General features: G+C 41.7%; 1 long non-coding RNA gene across 1 annotated transcript in view; it reads right to left on the reverse strand.

The window, feature by feature from the left end:
• The window catches only part of LOC147830560 (uncharacterized), a 68983-nt gene extending 46667 nt beyond the window's left edge, over window positions 1–22316 (reverse strand). Inside the window, exons 1-2 of the long non-coding RNA XR_015439092.1 lie at window positions 22214–22316; window positions 1668–1730 (exon numbers count right to left, since the gene is read on the reverse strand). This is a non-coding gene — a long non-coding RNA (uncharacterized LOC147830560). The remainder of the gene's footprint in view (window positions 1–1667; window positions 1731–22213) is intronic.
• Window positions 22317–24155: the final 1839 nt, after the last annotated feature.

The following is a 24155-nucleotide window of genomic DNA, read 5'->3' on the forward strand; positions in this document are numbered from 1 at the left end:
ATTAATGTGGCTTTTGTATTTACTACATTTCTGTTATTTTCTTTGGCTTCAAAGCATTATCACTCCACTTCTTAGATAAATTAGTGCCTCTGAATTTCATAAATGAGCTTGGTAGAAAAGTGGCATCAAGCATATGGCAGCGATCTCCGTAATGCACACCATTCATCCTTAATGCTTTTTATTCTGAAATTCTCTTTGTAGAGTGCAGTGTTACTTCATTTTACTTCATGAACACTTGTGTAAGTATTGTTCTCTACAAAGAAAGCAGCATAATGTAGAAACAAATTATTTGGAAGTAAATTTAAAAAGACTGAATATTCCAAAATGCAAATCACACAAGCTTTCTAGTAAATAGATGAACAAGACAAGACAATTTCCCTTCACTTTATCAGGCAGAGACCACCTTGGGTATCACTTCCACTTTGGCTCCTATTCCCCTCTCCCTTCTTCTCTCCCTCCATGAAACCATGCAGGTCTGGTGAAACAAGGAATTATAAGTCATCTTATTGTTCTGGTGGGTTTTTTTTAAACAACAGAGAATTATGTTCTTAGGTATAAGAAACAGGAAACTTTGGGACAACATTCTAAGTTACCAGAAGGAAACATATTCCTTTTTTATACTTATATAAAATATATTCTCTTGATGTGTATAGAACAATTTAAAAAACTGCCCTGAATTTTTAACTCAATCTCAAAATGTCAGCACAAGTGAAATGACAAAATTGTATGTGTAAATTTATTCTGGTGTCAGGTTGAAATTTTTTAGTAACTTTACTCCAGAAATGTGAAGTTTCTTAGAATACTATATAACTAAGTTTCTTTATTTTAACCATTCCCTAAGACAGAATAGTTAATAATAGCTAATACTGGCTGAAATGCTAAAAGTTATACATTTAAAATAGCACTTTGAATTTACCCAAAGCTTATTTTATGTTTTTTTTAGTAAAAATTTTGTTTCCAATATGAGAATGTTATAAAAGGTACTATACTAACTAAAGAAGAAATTCCAACTTCTTCTCACTTAAACTTGCTTTTTTGGTTGGTGGTACCTTCTCTCTGTGCCCTTCATAGTCTCATAGCACTTCACAGATACAGCTGGTTGTTACAGGGTTGTTACAGTTTAGATCTAAAATGCGCCATCCCAGAAGTCTCACATGTTCAGAGGTGGGTCTTCTGGAAGGTGACTGGATCACAAGGGAACTATGTTCATCAGTGACTTAAGCCATCCATGACTCATGGCTGAATGAGCAGTTAGCAGATGGGGGCTAAGGGGAAGAGATGGGTTACTGGGATGTGACCTTATATTCTTATCACTGGTTCCTCCCATCTTTTTCCTTTCCTGATTACTACAGGGTGAACAGCTTTCCTCCTCCATCCCCTTCCATCACTTGTATCTGCCTTGGAGCCACTCAACCATGGACTGAATCCTCTTAAACCATGAGCCAAAGAAACCTCTCTTTCCTTACTTTGTAGGTATCAGATTTGTCCCAGCTACGGAAAAAGTGACCAATACACTGGTCTTCCCAATAACCCAGTTAAATCACCACAGTAGATATCTTTTTAAGCCACATGGAGAAAATGTAGAGGGATGTCTTAGTTACTTTTCTTGTTGCTGAGACAAAATACCCAATGCCCAAAGTTAAAGGAGGAAAGCTTATTTAACTCACAGTTTGTAGAGGTTTCAGTCCATAATCTGCTGGCTCCAATGCAGGTGGCATGGCAGACAGGTACTGCAAAGGAGAAACAGTTCATGATGGGCAGAAAGTAGCAAAGCAACAAAGGGATGACCACAGCTCTTTTTATGCTTTGTCTTATCCAGGCTACTTAGGACAAGTAGCACTCACACGCTTAGTCCTAGCATTGCACCATGATCCTAGTATTACACCATGAATCAATCGCAGTGTCACACACTCTAGATCCAGACACCTCTGAAAAAGCCCAACCAATGATCACATGAGGCTTTGGGGGGACATCTAGACATGAACCAAAATAGGAGCACCAGATCAAACTCAGGTATTCTAACTTACTTTCCTTGCCCCAAATCGACTTAAGTGTACAGGGAGTCTTCTCTGTGTTCCTTCCTTGAGGGCTCTTTAGTTAATTATAGTAACTTTCATAATGACAACTAAATGAAATAATGTATGTAACTAGTGTCACTAACCCAGAACAGTCCAAGGAATGCAGTATGAATTTAGTAGATGCCAACTATTTTTAATCTTAGATATCTCAGCTCACATACACACAATACTCTAGAATAAATCTTACAATTTGCTCTCTGAGAAGGCAGGAGAGAAACATATTTTAGTACTTTTTAAGGAAAAAAAATGATTGATGGATGTGGCCTAAAAACTGATTGTCAAATTGACTAGATTAAGGAACCTAGCAGATTAGTAAAGAATACTTCTGAGTGTGTCTGGATGGGTCATGGGAACATGACCTTAGGGAGTATGTCTGGTTCCTCAACCTTTCATCTCTGGTACTCACTATAACCTACTGTCCTTCCTGACTGCTATGGAGTGAGCAGCTCTGCTCCACCAAACCTTTCTGCCATGATGCTCCTGCCTTGGAGCCAGCAGACCACGGACTCAACGTTCTAAAACCATGACCCAAATCAACCTCTTTATTTTTAAGTTGTGTAGGTACTCTGTTCCAGAGACAGAGAAGCTGACCAATACAAGGCATGTTTCATGGAGTGCAGCTGAGCACAGATCATGATACAGAAAACAATTTCTAACTGTTTTATAGTTAGGTTTTCACATGGGGACTACATTATTTTCTTGAAGGAACTGCTAAAACAAACACACACGCATGCACACACACAAGAAAATACCAACTAGATATTTAAACGTTGGTCCTAAAATATACTAGAAACAAAATAAGAGTGTCTATATTCTCATCACTGGGGCTGTGGAAAGTACACATACACACACTTCCTAGGGTGTGGATTTGTGTATGGTTTACAGCTTTGCCTTGCTTTACCACAAAACATTCTCTGCCCACCAAGACTGTTTCGCAAAACACTTTGCTGGAAAGGTACTGTTAATTCACAGGAATTGTGGAGATCTCCAGGTGGTGCAATTCACGTTGGGTAATGAGAGCAGCAGAAACCATCTGTTTTCATAACTTTCTTTCCCACCTTACCATAAACCTCTTCATTAGCCAGTAGGTCCATTTAACTATCCTAACAGATTTTCTACCTCAAATATATTTATGGAAAGATTAGAAAGGAGAGAAAATAAATAAACAAAAAATTGGACTTAGAGATGGAAACTTTCAGTGACCCTTGGAACCAAGTATCTGCTCAAGACGCTCAGGGAAAAATGTAGAAAATGTTAATGTCTTTCTCTTCATGTCTTTCTTTTTCCTTTTCAGTCCTTGGAGCTATGCTTCGAAGGCAAATTTCTTCTCAGGAAGGGACTCCAGATTGTATCCACTGGAATTTCCAAGTATGTGTTTTAAAAAAGGGAGGGACAAGAGTGTATGGACATATAGCTTTCAGCCCTCCTGTCAGTATTTTTATGTCAGTGCCAAAAAAGTGGAATTAAAACGTGGTTCTTTGGAGTTAGAAAAAACTGAGTTTGAATCTTAGTTCTCTTTCTTGGTAATTTGCTAACTTTTCTCCCCTAAACTAAAGAAAATCTAAAAAAAAAAAGAAAAAAAAAAAAGAAAATCTACTCCATCCAAAGGTGAGCATGAATCCCAGTGCCTGCTTGGACAACCTTAGGGTTAAAGACTGGCTTTGGGGTTAATAACACCAGTGCCCTTCTAGCAGAGGGAAAAAAGACAAGGAAGAAGACTGAGGAGCTGCCACTCCCATCTGTCTCACGGTTTCAGAGCATGACTTTCAGGGAACAACAGGATCTTAGACACAATGGGGTCCACATCTTATTTTTATATTCAACTGGAGTTTTTAATTGAAAAATAGAACTATATTTATCATGGACAATATGACATTCTGAAACACGTATACATTAGAGAATGGCCAATCCATGCCAACCTACACACACACTGCCTCACATAATTGTTTTGGTGCTAAGAACAATGAAAACTACTCTTTCAGTATTTCTCAAAAATGCAATATATTGTTGCAAAGCATAGTCACAATGTAACATGGTATATGTCTTCAGCTTATTCCTCCTAACCGAAATTTTACATTATTTGACCAGCATCTTCTTAACCTTTTCCCACCCTGCCCCATTTCTGATAACCAGCATTCTAATGCCTACCACTGTGAGATCATCTTTTGTAGATTCCATACGTGAATGAGCTCATACTGTATGGGTTTTCCTGGATTTCCCTTAATTTAATATCTCCTAGGTTCACCTATACAGTTGCAAATGATGGAAATTCATCTTTTGTAGGACTGGTAGTGTTCCATCATGTAAAAATACAACATTTTATCAATTCATGCATTCATGAGCTCTCAATACTAACATTTCTTAAAAGGAAAAATAATATCATAGACATTAAAAAATAAATCCAAGAAATAGGTATTAACCAGATTTGGAAATGGGTCTATTCAGGGTTACTGAGATAATTCATGTGGCTGAAAAAAAAAGGATTAGGAAACTAAAGAGGCTGAAGATCCTGACTGTGCTTTAGACTTGAAAATATCAAACGCAAGTGAAATCCTTAAAGCAAGATACCAACAAGCAACCCATATCTCCCTGGACATTTTTATAAACATATAAAACAGAAGAGGCACAACTGAGAGTCAGCATGGGCCAAAGTTCCAAAGGTTTAACTGCCTGGGAAGAGGACTCAGCAGGAATATGTAGAATATGAGAAAAAATTAACTTATCCTATTCTGCAACATGGAAAGAGCATATAATTTCTTTCTTTCTCTGACTTGATTCTTCTTTGAATTGTCTCATGCCACTTAATCACGCTAGCTTGTAGTAAATTAATCCCATCAAGACTAAGAATACAATACAAAGAATCAATGGATCGAAGAGTTGGTTCTTTGAATGATTAAACAAAATTGACAAACCTTTAGCCAACCTTAACAAAAACAGGAAAGAAAAGACTCAAATCCATGCAATTAAGAATGAAAAGGGTGGAATCACAACAGATCCTGTAGAAATACAGAAGATCATCAATAGTTACTTCGAGAACCTGTATTCTAATAAGATGGAAAACACAGAAGAAATGGACAGATTCCTAGATACATATGAATCACCAAAGCTGAATTAAGAATACATAAAAATTCCAAATAAACCAATATCAGTCAATGAAATTGAAGATCCAATTAAAAACCTGCCAACAAAGAAAAGCCCAGGTCCTGACGGATTCACTGCTGAATTCTATAAGAAATTTAGAGAAGAGCTAATGTCATCACTCCTCAAACTCTTTAATGAAATTGAAAGTGAAGCAAATACTCCCAAAATCATTCCTGGAAGCAAGCATTATCCTGATACCAAAATCAGAGAAGAATCTAACCAAAAAAGAGAACTACAGGCCAATCTCCCTAATGAACATAAAAGCAAAAATTCTCAGTAAGATAATAGACAACAGAATGCAGCAAATTATCAATAAGATTATACATTCTGACCAAGTGGGATTCATCCCAGGGATGCAGGGATGGTTCAACATATGCAAATCAATAAATGTAATACACTATATTAACAGAACCAAGAACAAAAACCACATGATCATCTCAACAGATGCAGATAAAGCATTTGACAAAGTCCAACCCTCATTCATGATAAAAATCCTATAGAAAATTGGAATAGAAGGTCTTTATCTCAATCTGATAAAAGCCATCTATGACAAACCAACAGCCAAATCATACTAAATGGTCACAAACTGAAAACTTTCACCCTAAAATCAAGAACAAGACAAGGATGTCCACTATTACCACTCCTGTTCATTATAGTTCTGGAAACATTAGCCACAGCTATTAGACAAGAGAAAGAAATGAAAGAAATAAGAATTTGAAAAGAAAAAGTTAAATTATCATTATTTTTGGATGACATAATAATACTCTACATAAAAGACCCCAAAAACTCCACTAAAGGGCTTCTAGATTTAATAATCAAATTCAGCAGCATAGCTGGATACAAAGCTAACAGTCAAAAATCAATAGCATTCTTGTAGACAAATACCAATCTTACTGAGGGAGAAATAAAGGAAACCACGCCCTTCAAAATAGCATCAGAAAAAATGAAATGCTTAGGAATCAATCTAATAAAGAGAGTAAAAGATCTTTATATCGAAAACTACAGTACTCTGAGAAAAGGAGATCAAAGATGTCAGAAAATGGAAAGACATCCCTTGTTCTTGGATAGGAAGAACCAATATAGTGAAAATGACCATACATCCAAAATTACTATGCAGATATAATGCAATCTCGATCAAAATACCAACAGCATATGTCATAGAATTAGAGAAAACAATCTTAAAATTCATTTGGAACCAGAAGATACCTAGACTAGCAAAGGCAATTATGAGCACCAAAGGCAAGGCAGGGGGCATCACAATCCCTGTTTTGAAATTATACTACAGAGCTCCCATGATAAAAACAGCACGGTACTGCCAAAAAAAGAAACAGACCTGAGGATCAATGGAATAGATCAGAAGATGTAGAAACAACTCCAAATACACTTTATCTTTGACAAAGGGGCCAAACACCATCATTGGAAGTAAAACAGCCTCTTCAATACATGGTGCTAGAAAAACTGGCTTTTTGCTTGCTGAAGATTAAACCTAGACCCACATTTTTCACCATGTACTAAACTAAAATTGAAATGGATTAAAGACCTAAATATTAAAACAGAAACACTAAACCTATCAGAAGATAGACTAGATAGAACTCTTGAAGATATAGGTGCAGGCAAAGACTTTATGGAAAAAAAAAACCATCACATAGGAAATAATACCAAAAAAATCAACAAATAGGATCTCATCTTATTAAAGGGCTTCTGCACCACAGAGTGAAGAGACAACACATAGAATGAAAAAAAATTCTTTTCAGCTATTTTTCAGACAAATGTTTAACATCTAGAATATATCAATAAGTCAAAAATATCAGATCCTTCCCCCAAATTTAAAGACCCAATCAAAAAATGGGCAACTGAAATGAATATACACTTCTCAGATGAAGAAGTACAAACAGCAAATAAATACATGAAAAAATATTCAACATCACTGGTCACTGAAGAGATGCAAATTAAAACAACACTGAGCTTTCATCTCACCTCAAAAGGAATGGCTAGTGTCAAGAAATCAGCCAATAACAAATGCTGGCAGGGGTGCAGGGAAAAAGGAACCCTTCTCCACTGTTGGTGGGAGTGTAGACTGGTACAACTACTGTGGAAATCAGTGTGGAGATTCCTCAAACATCTAGGACTAGCAGTTCCATTTGACCCAGCTATTCCTCTTCTTGGTATCTTCCCAAAAGAATTAAAAGAATCATATCACAGCGATATATGCACACCCATGTTTATAGTGGCACAGTTTGTAATAGCTAAATCTTGGAAACAGCCCAAATTCCCATTAACTGATGAATAGATAAAAAGATGTTTTATACAATGGATTATTACTCTGCCATAAAGAAGGATAAACTTGAGACATTTCTAGGTAAATGGATGGACCTTGAGACCATACTCTTAAGTGAAATAAATTGGACACATATGTTTAAATATCACATTGTTTCTCTATTATGAGAAACTGAAAGCACAAACAAGGACCGAAATATATAATAGATATTGAGAAATGGGAAGAAACTGTTCAAATGGAAAGGGGAACAAGATGGGGCAGAGGTGGAAAAGAAGGAAGGGAAAAGAAAAAAGATAGAAGGAAAAATGGGAACAAAGCTTTTGTAAATAAGGAGAAGAGGGATTGAAGGGATGGGAATAAAGAAGAATCAAGACATATCAGGTACAGGTACAAATTCCCTATGATAAATGTTATCACAGGTATATATACATATATATGTATATATAGTACCAATAATGAATAAAACATAGTTTGAACAGTTTCCTGAATTTAAATAACTACATGTATTCAAAACAAAGCCCTTAGTAGGGCTGTCTATAGAGTCATTTTCTGAAGGACACAAGTGTTTTTACGGTAAAAGCTCAGGCTTTCACATTTCTTCCTTCCTTCTGTAAGCTAATCCTGCCTTGACTCTCGTCTTAACACAGTGAACAGCAGGCAACTCCAATCCATGCCGCTGAGCTCGAGATGCACTCAGGTGCTGGACAGAGAAGGATGGACCGGTCTACTCCTCCACTCCCCGCTCTGATGGATCACTTGGAGTAATATTCAAAATATCTGCCAGCAGGTATAGCATGGCATGAGCCAAGCAAAATGGGTGCTGGTCCAATAAAAATGAACCAGACACTGACCGTAAATAAATCGTGCGCATATGCCAGTGCAAGCCTGATAAATATTAAGTGCTATGGATAACTACTGACATTTCACTGTCTTATCATCTAGTGTTTGGGAGGACTTGCTGGTTTCTGGTGACCTCACCAGTCTTCATACACAGGGATTTTTCTGAGTCCTTAATGCCCATCTGTGGCAGGCAGCTGCTCCATTTGGACCTCTACCTCACCAGTCCACAGGCCACCTCAGACTCTCCATGTGCCCTCTCTCTCTAGGCTGTGACTTCCAGATCGCTCTCTGCAGGCCCATGACAAAGCAGACTGTCACCACTAGGGTTCTCACTTACCCGTCCTGTTGCAGCTGCTGTCATGATCTGGGAAGATCCTCACTAATATTTCTGCTCCCACCACCCTATATATTTAAACTTTGATGCTCTTGGCCTCAAAGAAGAAAAGTCAGGATATTACACAGCCCATCACTTGATGCCCTGATATATTTAGAAAACTCTTTTCCCTCGACAATACCTGGCTTGCGAGCTCATTGTCAAGCTGAAGCAAAGACATCAAGGAGTTACGCTGTGAAATGCCGAGTTGACTGTGGGCCCCGTCTCAGACAGCACTAGTGCTGACTGGGGATTTAGCTCGGTAGTTCCGCCACCTGCCTTGCAAATGCAAGGTCCCGATTTTGATCCCCAGTACAAAAAAAATAAGAAAAAGAAAAAGAAAATAGACACCACCAATCCTGTCCTTTTCTAGGACGACAAGCCTCTTGGTTACACAAGAAAATGATTTATATGTATCCAAAAATCATTCCTTTACAAATCTGAGGCAGATACTGATGCAGAAAAAAGGTAATCTATTTTGTAAAAATTGTCGATAATAAATTTGGAACACTATGTTGTATTTATATATTAAACAGTATGTTAATTGAGAGCAGCATCAGAATATAAATCTGTGTACCAAGGGATCAAATCAAGACATTTGTAATAAATTGCCCATGGCAGCCAAAGATGCAGAGTCTGGTAGGCTGGGAAAATGCAACACCTGCAATGGAATCTGAAAACAGAATCTGAGGGTCGGCCAGATCCAGTTCTCTTTTTCAATCTACTCCAAGTATCCCAAGAGACCAAGTTCACTGTCTGCTGATACTTAAAAATAGCAGCATGTGCTGAATCGGTTAAGCCTGGCTCCGTAGCCATGCAGATGATAACCTCCCTCCCATGTGGAAGATAACTTTGGATCAATCATCACAGGCTACCACAGGAAAATCTGCCACAATGGGCAGTAAAATCTCACCAGTTTAGAAAAGAACAAGCATACTCAAAAGTTCCCAAAGAGATAGTAAAGAATCCGCCAAACAGGCTACAAACCACTGCCTGAAACTCACCACCAAGGAACATGAGCTGGTTCATGACAGGAACATGCTGGTTCAGAGTCCCCATTTGTCCACAAAGACAAACAAACCCTTTCTGAATTCCTAAGTGATTTCTTTCTTAAGACTGCTAAGATGTACAAGTATATCCTATTCAAGACACCGTTTTCCAGCGTTTAGAATCTGGCATTTTTCCCAGTTACTAAAAATTCTAATGAAAAGAAGCAGCCATACAAACCCAACCCGACAGGCTTAAGATTTGTTCTTGGTTGTCTCCTGTAATTGATATAACATGTATATTTAGAATAAACAGACCCCATAACCCTGCCAGTCGCTCTTTCCAACATGTTTCCCATTCTCTTGAATTGTGCACAACTTCAGAAATTTCCAATCATCTTACTTTTAAATACCTCCGTTTACAACATGAAAGGGCTCAGAGCTTATTTAAATTAAGACATTTTACATAGTCTGCCTGCACTCTTTCAAAATACTCAGTCAATTAACATAAGCTACCTTCCAGAGGATTTGCTTTAAGTCAGGTGGAAAGGAATATTATTTCAGAACCAAAGAAAGAAAAAAGGAGTGTGGAATGCATAGCAAATCAAATAACTGGAAAAGTTGTTTGTTTAATTCTTCCATATCTTAAAGGAGAGGATCCTTTTTCCTCCTTTAAAGCATTCTGCCAAAGAGAGATTTCCGGGCACCACAAGGCCTCCAGGATGCCTCCAGGATCCACTGTCCGAAGTGTGGCAGCCCCTCTGGTAGACAGCGGCCCAGAATCTCTCTGCAGCCTCCAAAATATCACAGGTTCAATTACCGTGGGGTGCAGTGGGGGCCAGGGCTGTTCATCATTCCCAGGGCACTAAACGCCCAGAACTGTCCTGACTGGCAGCACTCCGGGTGTCCAAGACCAGAGCTGGCTCCCGGCAGCTGGGCCATGCTGCCACCTGCAGGACAGCGGATGCCTGTCAGGCCCACAGGAGCAGCTGCTCATGGGCGGGAGATGCTGATGAAGACCCTGTCTTCGGAGCATGCAACTCCATTCCTCTCGCCGCCCTCTCCGATGTTAAGTGGCTCCTGCTGCAAGTGGGGTCAGTGGTGGCTCTGGAAGGCAGGTGCCCTTGCATTTCCTGCTGTCCTTCTCCTCGTCCTCACCCATCTTTCTGATGCACCTGTCCCCCACTGATCACCCCTGGGGGCCTCATGTTCCGTCCTAGAAACGCGCCTGCATTCTGAAGAGCCAGCGGAGAAAACAGAAGGCTGGCCCCTGTGCATAGGGTGAACACAAGGTGCTCTGCGTGGGGCCCAGAGCAGGAAAAGCTCAGGGAGTCTCCTGCGGGGGGATCTTTAGAAAGAACAGGAAAATGAGCAGATCCCTGATCAACTCCACATCATAACCACGAAACAGGCCACCTTCCTAATATCATCTTTCTCGCCTGGAACATTTTAATATTAGTAATACCTACTTCACAAAGAAATGAGAGGGGATAGAAATTACACGAATCAAAGAGCTGGCAGCATGTATTCACTGGACACCAGCTCGCTCTGACTGGGGCAGAAGTTGGACCTACCCGAGTGGAGCAAGGAGGCAGGAACAGGAGAACACGCACAGGTCAGAGGAGAAAGCAGAGTGCGCGGGGACTTCCAGGGCACCTGGTGCCAGACACGCGCAGCCCCCGCTTCTCCTCACCGCTCTCCACACCTGTCTTTCCTCCCTTACCTCGTTCTTTGTATTTTCTTTCCACTGTGCCCTGCCCTACGCTTAAAAGAAAGAGTGGCATTTGTTTCCAGAGCATTAAACAAGTCTTTTAGGTTTCAGCTAGTTCCTGGTAACAGCATTTGTTTGGAGCGGAAGTGGGTACCCGGAAGTAATTTTTTTTTTAATTTGCGTTTTTTAATTAAATTAGCTTGGCAGAGAACCCAGTGGGCAGGTGTTGAAGGCCAACACCGTGGTCCCGGTCCCAAGGACTGAATGTGCTCCGACGTCTGAATGAGCTGTAGTGACACCTCCTGGTGAGACAAGGGGAGCGTCTCTTGGCACAAAACTCCCTGCTTCTGTAATTTTAGGATGAGATAAACAATGCAAGAACACAGCCTTTTCCACATTAAGTGTTTGCCTCTGTGAACAAAGACAGACACACTCACATACACACACACTCAGGCTTGAGTGACTTCCATGTTACACATCAGGCTGAGTCAACAAAAGAAAAATAGTTTCGTTTTCATTTCATAACATCAAATAACTAATTTGATTTTTTTTAATTATGCAGTTAGGGCCGGGGATTTAGGTCAGTGGTGCTGCTGCCTGCCTCACATGTGCAAGGTCCTGAGTTCAATCCCCGGTACCAAAAAATAAATAAATAAATAAATTATGCAGTTCTTTTGGCATTGGGATTCCAAAGTCCTAGGCAACATGCTCTAAAGCTAAGAAGTAGGATGCTATGAAGTTTACTTCACTACTTTATGTATTACCTCTAGCCTGGTTCTTCACAAAATGCTAGCCAGACACTTCCTCTTGAATGTCTGAACTGGTGGTGGCGAACCCAGGGCACACGTGCCATGGCTGGCACACAGAGCCCTCTTTGTTGGCACGTGAGCCAAGTGGCCCCAGCAGCCGACCATTGACTATTCAGGGTTAATTGCAGTGTTGGCGCTTTGCGATGAATAAGTGGGTTTTGGGCTGAAGTTTGGGCACCCAGTCACTAAAAGGTTCACCATCCCTGACCTGGACTATCCACATCCCCAAATTTCCACCTCAGTTCCACCCCCGTTCCCTCAGCACTGGGGCTTCCACACAGGCTTGCCCTGGCCGGAAGCATCTTCAACCAGGAGGGCTCCCCCAAGCCACCCACCACCCTTTACTGCCTCTCAAACTGTCAACCTCTCCAAAGGCACCTGCATTCTGACAATGAGGCCCTGTGTACCAGGCCTAAATGAAGGGGAATACTAACAACTTAATCTTTCACATCTCTCTCGTGGCACACAGACTTTGTCAATGTGAAGTCAGCCCTTCTAAAAATCCAGTCCCAGTTACAGCAGGAGGAATTTCAGTCATCCCTCCCTCCCTCCATCCATGGACATTTATTTGCCTACTGTATGTGGACTCTCTTTCGAGATTTCGGTGTTACGAACGTAATCACATGACAGGCATTATTCTCGGGTCACAGAATTGAAACCCTACTGAACAAACAGAGGGGAAAAGAGTTAACTGACCAAAGGGTGCAAGCGATGATATGGCCAGTTAAGGAAACAGCAAGATGTGAAGAGTTAAAAAAAAGTAGCAGCAAGTGTGCTGTGGGTGAACCAAAATCAAGGAAGAGCTCCAGAAGAGGAGGCAAAACCTGGGAGGACAAGGACAAAAGCAGTTAGGGAGGGTCAGACGAGAGCACTCCAGGCAATGCGATGGCATGTGCAAAGGCCCAGTGACAGAACAGGTTATGGTTTTCTATGGAAATAATGAGGAAAGGGGGAGTAACAAGAGGTGAAATTCATGAATGAGATACCATAAGGATTTCATAAAAAGTTCCAAAGTGGAACCTTATGCATGATTTTACACACACACACACAAACACACACACACAAAGGCACAATCTAATTTGGGTCTTGACAAATAGCTAATTCAGAATAGCACTTACTTTATTCTAGATATCCACCTGACCCTAGTAACGACTTTACAAGATAGGTATTACCAGCCTCAGTTTTATTGATGGAAACACAGAAGTAAAGAGAAGCAGCCTGACCCCAGTCTCACAGCTGGTAATTGGCAGCCTGCAGGACTCACACTCGGGGAGCCCATACATGGGGTTCGTGCTTCAATCATGATGCAAACACAGCTTTGCACATCATTGTTTCTGCAAAAGGGAGCATGAGAAGAAACTGCTAGAAGACAAGGGAAGGTGCAGGGCAGAAATGATGGTGCTGTGGGCCAGAACAGAAGGCTCACAGTGGAGATGGTGAGAATTGGAGGGATTTGTGATCCATTTCAGCAGCAAATCCTACAGGAAGTGCTGGGAGACTGGATGCTGTAGGCCAGGGGAAAGCCTGGTGAGATTGAACCTTTCACTGACCATTCATTCACACTACGGAGATGGTTCTCTCCATTGTGTTTATTCAGTGAACATTTTCTGTGTCACCACAATCCCCCTACCACATTGGCTTTTTCAAGCTTTTTCCAGGGATTTGCTCTTCAGAAGCTTTTCTTTCTCAGTGTCCATCAGGGCCACCTTTAATCAGTCCATTCTTCCAGTCACATCTATGTGCATGCATAGAACTGTGTCCTATGCAACCTACAGATCTGCAGTATTTTTCTTTTTATATCATCTACTTTCACCTAGTTAATAATTCATTTTTTTCCAAAAACTGTTTCAAAATAACACTTAATATTCTACCACGGGCTAAAGGTGTAGCATGGCTAAGGCCTACTTCCAATCCCAAGAACCATACACACAAATTTCCATCACAAGACTGGAGACTTTATTTTCTCTGTCTGTCTGGGGAAATGGATTGTTTTTTATATTTTCATTGTTCTAAGTAACCTCCTTTCCATAAGTCTCTTTGAAACCATGATTATTTCCTAAGGGTAAACAAACAATGGAAGAGAATTAGTCTCCTGCATGGATCAACTCCAGTTGCATATTTCTGTACTGCATTCCAGTGAGAAGCAACCATTGCAATTTTGCCAATGCTGTGTGTGAGAACCCACAAGAACGCAGACAAGGTGCAAGCAGAACACAGTGCTGCGTGGGTCCAGGTGGCCGTGGGTGTCTGCAGACTTTCCGCTCGGGAGCATAGACATGAACTGGGAGCAAGGCCGTGACCCAGAGTGAGGGTGCAGATGGAGGTACTGAGCTGAGTGTAACCCAGGAAAAGGTATCCTGTCATCTTTTGGGAGAGTAAAAGGCGGGAGGCCACACAGGAAGATTACCTGAAAACTTCAGCAACTCATTTAGGAGGAATGCGAGTGAAGGAGCCCCCAAGTTGCGTGTTTTTCCTGGGATAGCTTCGGCTGCGCAGGTTGGATCTGATCAGGATGAAACTTTCCAATCCTTAGCTCTGGTCCAGACAGCTGTGCTGCCCTCTGAACTAAGGTGTAATATTTCTTGCTCATCTTCCTGGACTCTCACCTGTGCCTCGCTTTCTTGTCTCCCTCCAGCAGCTCTGAGCCAGAAATTGCAGTCCAGGGGTTCATTGCCTGCTGGACTCACACTGGCCCATTTAGCTACCATTCTCTGATTAAACTTTCCATCCTCCCACCCACTCATCTAAGCTGAAACCTCCACCCTTCCTCATAGACCGGAAATCCACAGCACTTCCTTTCCCACATTTATTCAGCAGACTCATTCCTCATTTCATCAGAAATTCCTTCAGAGTAGAGACCTTTTAATTTGCTTTTCTTTTCTGGTGCCAGGCAGGTGCTGCACCTCTGAGCTACATCTCCAGCCCTTAATTTGCCTTTTATGAACACTTCCTACATAAACGTGTGGCGCACAGTAAGTCCTTTTTCAATGTTTATTAATAAAAGTGACCTTTTCTTAATTAAGGGATAGATTTCCTTATAAACCTTCATTAGCAGGAAATCAAGCTTCCTTGTTCATATATCCACCCATATTATGGCCTCATTACCACTGAATGCACTTGTCAACCAAAATTAATAGGTTATTAAAACAGGCCTAATAATGAATTTTTTTATTTAATTCTGCTCTAGTTAAAGTAAGATAATTATTCACCCCCCACAGCTTGCTTGTATTCTATATTTGATCAACTTAGCTTTAGAATGATAGCAATAGTCATAACAAATACTACCAATTTATGGAATTTTCTTAGATTTTCCAAACATGTAAATATCTTCAATTTGACTAAAATGGCCACAGACAGACAGACAGACAGACACGCTCTCCCTCTCTTGGAAAAACTATGTCAATTTCAAGTCCAACTATGAAGATCCCTTCAAAGGTATGTCTTTTCAGGAAAATCTTTAAATCTTTAATTGGCATCTGAGCGATGTGAAGAAAAAGCTAGACATCCCAGGTTGGATACAGTATGAAGAAAACATCTAAAAGGTTAATGAACTGTAAAGTTTTCTAGTAAGTTCAATCTTTGCAGGCAAGAATTTATACTTCATGTATCTTCAATGGCCCCATGAAGCCATGTTAAAAATGCCAGCATCACTCATCATTCGAGAGATGCAGATGAAAACAACACTGAGATTCCACCTCACCCCAGAAAAAATGGCTGCTATCAAGAAATCAACCAGTAACAAATGCTGGCTGGTCTGTGGGGAGAAAGGAACCTTTCTCCATTGTTGGTGGGAGTGCAGACTGGTGCAACCACTGTGGAAATCAGTATGGAGATACCTCAAAGAACTAGGGCTAGAGGTCCCATTTGACCCAGCTATTCCCCTGCTGGGGATCTTCCCAAAAGAATTAAAAGAATCATACCACAGTGATATATGTGCACCCATGTTCATAGCGGCACAGTTTGTAATAGCTAAAGCTTGGAAACAGCCCAAGTGCCCATCAATTGGAAACTGGATAAAGAAAATGTGGGGTTTTTTAATAAAATGTAGTACTACTCAGCCATAAAGAATGAAAAACTAGAGTCATTTATAGCTAAATGGATGCATATCGAGGCCATACTCTTAAGTGAAATAAATAGGACATACGTGTAAATACCAAGTAGTTTCACTAGTGTGAGAAACTGATAGTGTAAACAAGGGTTAAAATGATTAAAATCAATAATTGATAACTTGAAATAGGAAAAAAGGTCCAAAGACGAAGGAGTGAAGGGAGGGGAAGGGGAAAGGAAAAGAGGGAAAGGAAAAACTATGAGAAAAAAAAAAAATGGAAATGAAATCTATGTAAATAGGGAAGGGCAGAGGGCGTGAAAGGTGCACAGGTAATGGGGGAAAAAAAAAACAAACCACGATATAACATGTACAGGTACAAACACCCAATGATAAATGTAAACGAATTGTATACCTAAAATGTACCACTAAAAGAACTAAAAAAAAAAAATGCCTACTGACCAAAAATGTGCAGAATAAATATAAAGTACTTTCTTTTTCATCTTTTATTTGTTCATTCTACCATTAGGCAGAAACAGATACAGAATAAAGAAAGGAAAGGCCAAATTTGGGCCTGAGAGGATGAAATGAGTTGTTGATACACTATAATTTCCTCATTGCCTTCTCTATACACAAACTATAAGGGGTTACAGAGATACAAGAAACCTCAAATGCCATTAGAGAATAAATACAATTTCCACTTAGATATTTAGAAGCTGCTATTCTTAAAAATTAATTCACTTGTTAAATGTTCATGTTTCTCATTTTTGTTGTGAACATTAATCTTACGTAGTCTGGATGGAAAGGGATCTTACCTAAGCTTTAAGTTCAAATTTCCACCCCCTCAGAAGATTCACACCTGAACAAGCTGCTGAGCCAGACTTAACTGGTCTCCAAATCTCTTAGGTATAATTTGAAGACAAATTCTTTGCCCAAATCTTATTAGTTATATATTTAGCACCTTAGCTAGCCTATTTCTGAGGGGCTTCAGAGATCAAAAGGAATGTGAAAAAAGTAAAGGGAATCAAAGCTTAAATATCAATTTAAATTGAGCTGTACAATGAGAATTTACTCTGCACTTTGTAGCAATCTAATCTATAAATAATACTCTGAGGTTCACTTGCCAATTAGGAATCATCACATGGCATGCACCATAGATGTCAGTCGTTAATTTGCATGTCAATGAAACATTAATTTGATGAAAGTTTTAAAGCTTTATGAACTATTTATATCATAATGGCAAGCACAGGAAGTGTACTAGTACAGTGATTTTATCGTATCCAAAGTGCTTTTTAAAAGGCCAACTTTAAATGATCGATGTTTATCATCACCTGATAGTTCAGTTCAGGACAACTGATCTGCATTTTTTTACTTCTAATTATTTTAACATTAACTGTAATCAAGATGTCTGAAAATAAGTCATATCTACAGAGGAGAATCAGATTTATATCTAGAGGTAGTTGGTTAGATTTGGAGGTTTAATTCAGAGTTTGTGGCCTTAGCCATCATCAAGTCACCCTGGGTAAATAATTTTTATTTTTTAAAGGTTTTGCCTCTTTTGTTTTTGCCCTCCCTGGGATTTTCCAAAGTAAAAAGGAATGGTTTTGTGGGTGGTCCCTTCTAAAAGTCGAAAATGGTTGTTGATTCAAGTACAAAGGGAAACAACCAGAGGGCACTTAAACCTAACTGCTGTATTTAGGTGCAGTACTTAGAACAAATACTGTATTTACATAGACAGCAATTTCTGAGGCTTGCAGTCTGGTGGTGAGATTGCCATTCCAACTGCTGTACCTGTTAATCAGGCTCAGCCCTGGTGGAGAGTAGAAAAGATGAAGATGGGGTGGGAGGGAGAGACGGGTGGGGGGAAGAAGAGGAAAGACCAGTGTCTGGGAGTTTCCCATGCCATGGAATCATAATGTTTTTCCAACACTTTTTCATCCTCAACTACTCAAGACTACTTGAGTTTTAGTGTACCCAGAGGGGAATTCCTTCTAATGAAAAAATTTAGTTTCTTTGCTCTACTGGTTAATGTTATAATAGCGTTTTTCTAGAAAGTGGCAGCTGACTTTCATTAAAGAAAGGGTTTGGGTTTTCATTTTAATCCAAATGATATGTGTATGTATTGAGTCATTATTAGTTAGCTTCTTACGTGTTTATGGCTTCTTTATCCAGCCACCATGTAATATCTTTAGATCAGAAATTATGCCTTAGTTTGTGTAGAAGTCCCTTGACATTTCCAATAGTGGATCTTAAAAACTACTTGCAGGCTTGACTCTGTATCTAAACACTTAACTCATATCTACTTTGATGGTCTGTCTCCTTCAACAATTAAAAACAAAAAACAAAACTAAATGAGACATGCTGGGAGTACAGTAAGTTAAAGTTACTGAGAAAGATAACACATTTGTGTATTTCATGGAGCCTTCTATGATTAATAAACTAGATTTCAGGTTGGCTTGGAGCTTCCCAGGCTCAAAGCAAAAAAGAAACTGTGATCAGTTAAAGATGCACTTTACCCCTGAAAAAATAAAAAATCTCATTTATCAGAAGAAGCTATACATCAAAAATGTGCACAACTGTTAATTTGTATGTTGTATATATTTTCATAAATGTGTATATTTTTGTTACCCAAATAGATATTCATTTTAATGAAAATCAAAATCACTGATTTTAAAAATAAAACTCTAACTGAATACTCTTTTTCCAAATTAGCTTATTAGGATGAAGGAAAGTGTAATATTTAAATGAACTCACTTGAATCACTTAACCAAGGTGCTTCTACTTTCATCTAGTTATAAAAATTGAGTGTCAGGGATTTAGTAATCGCTCACAGAAGATGTAATAAGTACTCAGAGAAGAAACTAAGCTTTTTAAATAAGCATTGATGATTTTTAATTTTACAGAAATAAGACACTTCTCAAAATGGAATTAGTTTTGGAGAAAACCTATGGAGCAAAGTGGACACAATTAAAGCCACCATTCAAATGTAACCAAGCAAAGGTACCAGATGCTCTCCGCCATTGCTTTGCCTCAGGATCCTGACATTAGTGCTTGAGTTACACAAATGTACATCACGTGTCCCCTAGCTTAGACTTTCAGGGGTCAAAGAAGAATTCCTCAGTGGGTTTTACACAGTGAATCCCGCCCTTCCTTTCCTGCGTTAAGTCCCCATTCTTTGATTCTTTCCAGATTTAATAAAAGTTATTCTCAAGGTCTGTTCACCCCTCCCTCTACACTAATTCCCATGTTTTCAATAGGAAATCCCCTCGCCATGATATAACAAAGATATCTGTACATAAATTTACAACACAGGAGAGAATAACAAGAGATTCAGGTCCAACAGGTATTAATTTACAGGGCAATTAATTCTGAGAAGACAAAGGGATCAACATAAATCTAACAAGGGCTTGAATGACAGTATATAGCACAAATAATTCTCTATTTGGGGGTCCTGAGACATTTCAGCAAGTGGTTGTAGAGTAATGAATGTTTGTAATTCATTAGCTGCTATTTAAAAATGCAAAGCACACCATGACATCAATGATGTTCTTTTTAATCTCAACAAACAGGCTATTACAATTAAACCACTTGCAAAAAGACAGTATAATACATTTAAATATAGATTTGACAAAATTCAAATGTTTTAATAACAGTAATTTAATGCCATTTCTCTTCAAACTGGTTTAAAAATACATGTGCTCATACATATCCACTTTTAAAGAATATTTAGGAATAGCATTTTTTATCCTAAAATTTGAGTTTTTTCAATATTCCTTAAAAAGGTGATGGTGTGTCTTTAAAAAAATAATCAGTATTTACTTAAGTAGATTTTTCCAAATATAGAAAATAACACTCAAGTGCTTCTTTTTCTCACTTTCCATCTTCATTCAGGTCTTAGAAAACAAAACAATGGAAGAGTAAACTCAATAAACAAATGGCTACCAGGCTTCACAACAGTGAAATTATGGCTTCACTCGGATTTTGTTTTTCCTTTATGAAGAAACACCTTTAGAAGAACCTTTTTTGATGTATTTTAAAGTCAGGCATATTTCAATGACATAATTATCTTGGCAACACTAAACATTGCTGACTGATAAATGAGACCAAAATAATTAAGTTCCCTTCTTCGTACAATCAAGATTTAGTGCAGTAATCAATCTGGGTGAGAGTTTAGAGTCTGGAGACTAGAGAAGATGAACAGCTACTACTAACTAAAATTGGTCACGTGGGAAGGTGGTTAGATGAGTGTACCGTTTACATAGGGCTGCCGAGCGAGCGCTCTCCTGTCTTAATCTTCATTAGAACTTGGCTGAGTCTTGCTGACTAGGCCCTACACCTAGCTAGGCCCTACACCTAGCTAGGCATGGTGTGAGCTTGACAAAAGAACAAGGGAAAAGATAATTCAGTAACTCCGTGAGCACTACTGCTACTGGAAAGGTGATGTTCCAAGAGGCCCAAAACACAGTTCCTTCTTCAGAGCCAAAACAAAACCAAATCAATGACCCCACCCAAACTCAAGGCACAAATGCTGTTACTGAAAGTATTCAAATACAAACATGAAGAACAATAAAGAAGAAAGAAAGGAGAACATAAGTATTTGTCTACATGTATATTAGAGGACCTGTGAGCCTGGAGGCCTACTCAGGTTTCCACTTTCATTTACCACCCACCTAGCTCAGTCTTGTTGCGGTAAATCCTAGGTCTTTCCACACAGTAAACACCACTCCCATTGCATGGCTTTTCTCTGTGCACAGACTGTGGCCAGAGAGGCACTGTACCGGGCTTTTCTCCAGAAGCCCTGGGTGCACTTAGCATGTCCATCACAGCAAGACAGATGTGTCAGTAACTGGGATTCACTTCCAACTACGAGGATCTGCCCAGGAAATAATTTTAAACTCTTACAAGCGCTTGTTAGCAAAAAAACAGAAGTAACATCTTTCTTTCAAACGCATTCTCCTTTGTAGTGGGCTAAGCAATAGGTGTCATGAAGAGGTGACTCCCCTGCCATTTAAAAAGTGGAAGAAATCCAGTAGGACTGTCCACCACTCCACAGAGGGAACATGCGTGAGGTGTCGCTGGGCTCCTTCCCGAGGCCTAGGGCTCCTCCTGCCCCGGGCGCCCAGCCTGTCTCCGGGAAGCTTGGCGTGCCGGTGGGGTGGGGAGAGCCAGGTCATCCCTACAGTGGAAACGGCACTTGAAAAAATAATAAAACGGATTCATCGTCCCAAACCACCCAATTTGAAGAGCTGAAGGCACGCATAGGTTGCACATTCTAAGTAAAAGCAGGGAGAGGGCGAAACCCCACCCAAGGACCTTGAGTGGAAATCAGGTGGCAGCGAGGGCGAGCCGCCAGGTGCCCGCGACACCTGAAGCTGCCCCCTCGTGCGGCGGTCACAATCCTGCGGGGACTCCGCGCCCGCCCGCGGCAGGTTGTTCAACCTCTCGGCCATGTCTCTTCAGAGTCAGCCCCAAGTTTCGCACGCGGGAGCGGGGTTCGCGGCTGCCCACTCGCGCCCCGGGGACAGTCTCCGACACGGCGCGGGCGCGCCCGTCCTCCCGCGGGCGGCTCGCACCCGGTGCCCTGCGCCGTGCACCCGGCCCGCCGCGTCCGGTCGCGCGCTCGCCCCCTGCACCGGCACCGGCACCGTCGCGGCGAACAATGAGCGGCCGGGAACCCACCCAGCGAGCGCCCCGGGCGGGGGCCCGGGCCGGGCCACTCGCACCCACGGAGGCTCGCGGGGCCGGGGTCCGGGCTGCCCTCCTCTCTCGGGCACCCAGCCGGAGACGCGGCGGCCCCGCGGAAGCCCCGAGAGGGGCGGCGCTCCCGGCACCCACCCAGGACCCGACGGCTTCGGAGGGCGGAGGTGGGGCCGGGACCCCGGAGCAGCTTGGCTGGGGACCGGAGGAGGAGGAGGAGCAGGGGGAGGAGGAGGGGACGAACGTGGCACTTACTTGGCCGGGCCGGGCGCGCCCGGACGCGGCAGGTGTCTGCGGCCGGGAGGCGAGGGGGCCGCGCAGCTCCGCGGTCCCGCGCGGGACCTGCCCGCGCCGCTGTCGCCCGCCGCCTCCGCCTGGTCCCCGCGGGTCTCAGCGCCCGCCGCCGCCTGGTCCCCGCAGGCCACACCCGCCTCCCGCGGCCGGCGCCGCCTCTGACACTCGCGGCTCGGGCTCCCGGCCTCCGCCCGCGCCCACGTGCTCCGCGCCCCGCCCGCCCACCGCGCCGGAAACCTGGGCCGCTCGGTCCCGCGCCAGCCACCTCCCCAGCTCTCAGGACGCGCTGCCCGGGCGACGGCGGCGGCGCTGGCCCCGCATTGTGCGCGACAAGTGAGGGTGCCTTTGTACAAGAGCGTGAATCACACTTCATACAGTAGCAGTGCCTTCCCGGAGTCGCCTGGAGTAACCACGGAGCGGTCCTGTATTGACCTTTGGGGTGACACCCGCAGCCCCTCTGTCCTCCGTAGCCAAGAGCCCAGCACAGTTCCAGGATGTTCTCTTTAGCCAAATCAACACCAAATATGCCATGTGTCCAAACACGGCCCTCTCCTTGTTACTGTTATTTTCCTATTTTTTCCCTGTTCCTTCAAAGTTAGAAGCACCTTTCTAGGGTTCCCTCAGCTGGCTGTGCAATTTCATGAAAATAGGTTACCACCCTCATTGTTCTCTAGTTTTATTATTGCCTTTACTAGCGGCCAGAGCCTTTCTCTAGGTCGACTTCCTTGCAGCTCCGAGTATCGGCTTCAGTATACATTGTATCCTGGAAATGTTCAAGGAATGAACACTCTTTAAATGTCAGACAGATTTTGATGATTCTGTATCACTTCTAACGGGATGAAGACTTCAATTCCCTACTTGCCTGTATCCCAAATAATAGGTTTCAGTAGGAAACTAAAAACCATTTTCTATCTGGCTAGGTGATTTCTCATGTATCCTTTTATTCCTTAAAACATGCATTCCTTATAGGTTAACCTCCTTTTTCTGAGAGGTGCCTCTGGAAAGTTAATTAACTTGGTGGTCACTAAATGTGAAGCTCTTAAGTCTCTTCATGCCAGCACAAGTTGTACCTGACAGTCTCCTGTTCCTTCCAGGCCTTCAGTGTGAGCTGCATCTCTCCACTTTTTATTCTTTATTTTGTGATGGTGATAGAGCAGTTATACACAAACTAGGCTCTTGCCTTGCCTCCATGTTTTTTTCTCCACAGAATGTTTCCTTCCAGAAATGTAACAATCCTGCACAGGGTATCAAAATGTTTTGTGACTGTTTGAACCCTGTGACCTTTCAGTAATGTCCGGTTAAACTCCACCTCCTTGCAGGAATGTTCTGTTAAACTCTACTTCCAAGAATGTTCTGTAACTCCGCCCTCCTGCTTCATTGAGCATGCTTGCCTAGCCTGTAGATCCCTATATAAGTAGGCTCTCATTTCTGGTGAAGTGCTCAGACTTTGGAGTAAAAACTCTTCTGAACCTGCCAGCATAATAAAGGTTTTTCTCCTCTCTTGGAGTGACCTTCGGATTTTGGAGTCTTCAAATTGTGAGAGCTGTGACACTCAGCTGTGCCTCAGAGCTGTGGCACTTGGCTCTGACGATGAGGTGTAACACTTGGCTGTAGCCCTGAGCTGCTCTGCTTGGCCCCAACAATGGCGTCTCACTAAGTGACTTACTGGCTTAGGCTGGCCTGGAGCTTGGGGTCCTCCTTCCTCAGCACCCCAAAGGCCTGAGATTATGTAGTGGCTTGTGCCACTACATTGCCCTTCCTAACACAACAACTGACTGCCCACAGCCTACTGCCTGCACCACAAAGAGCCTATCTGACCATCTTTCCTTCCCACATAGCATTTTCTTCTTCCCTCTCCCTTTTCACTCTAGATTCCCTTAAGTCAGAGTTCTAAAGATGACAA

This window comes from Heterocephalus glaber, unplaced genomic scaffold, assembly GCF_053883595.1.
Source record: "Heterocephalus glaber isolate CG9 unplaced genomic scaffold, H.glaber_assembly_v1.0 deba00000122, whole genome shotgun sequence".
NCBI classification, from domain to species: Eukaryota; Metazoa; Chordata; class Mammalia; order Rodentia; family Bathyergidae; genus Heterocephalus; species Heterocephalus glaber.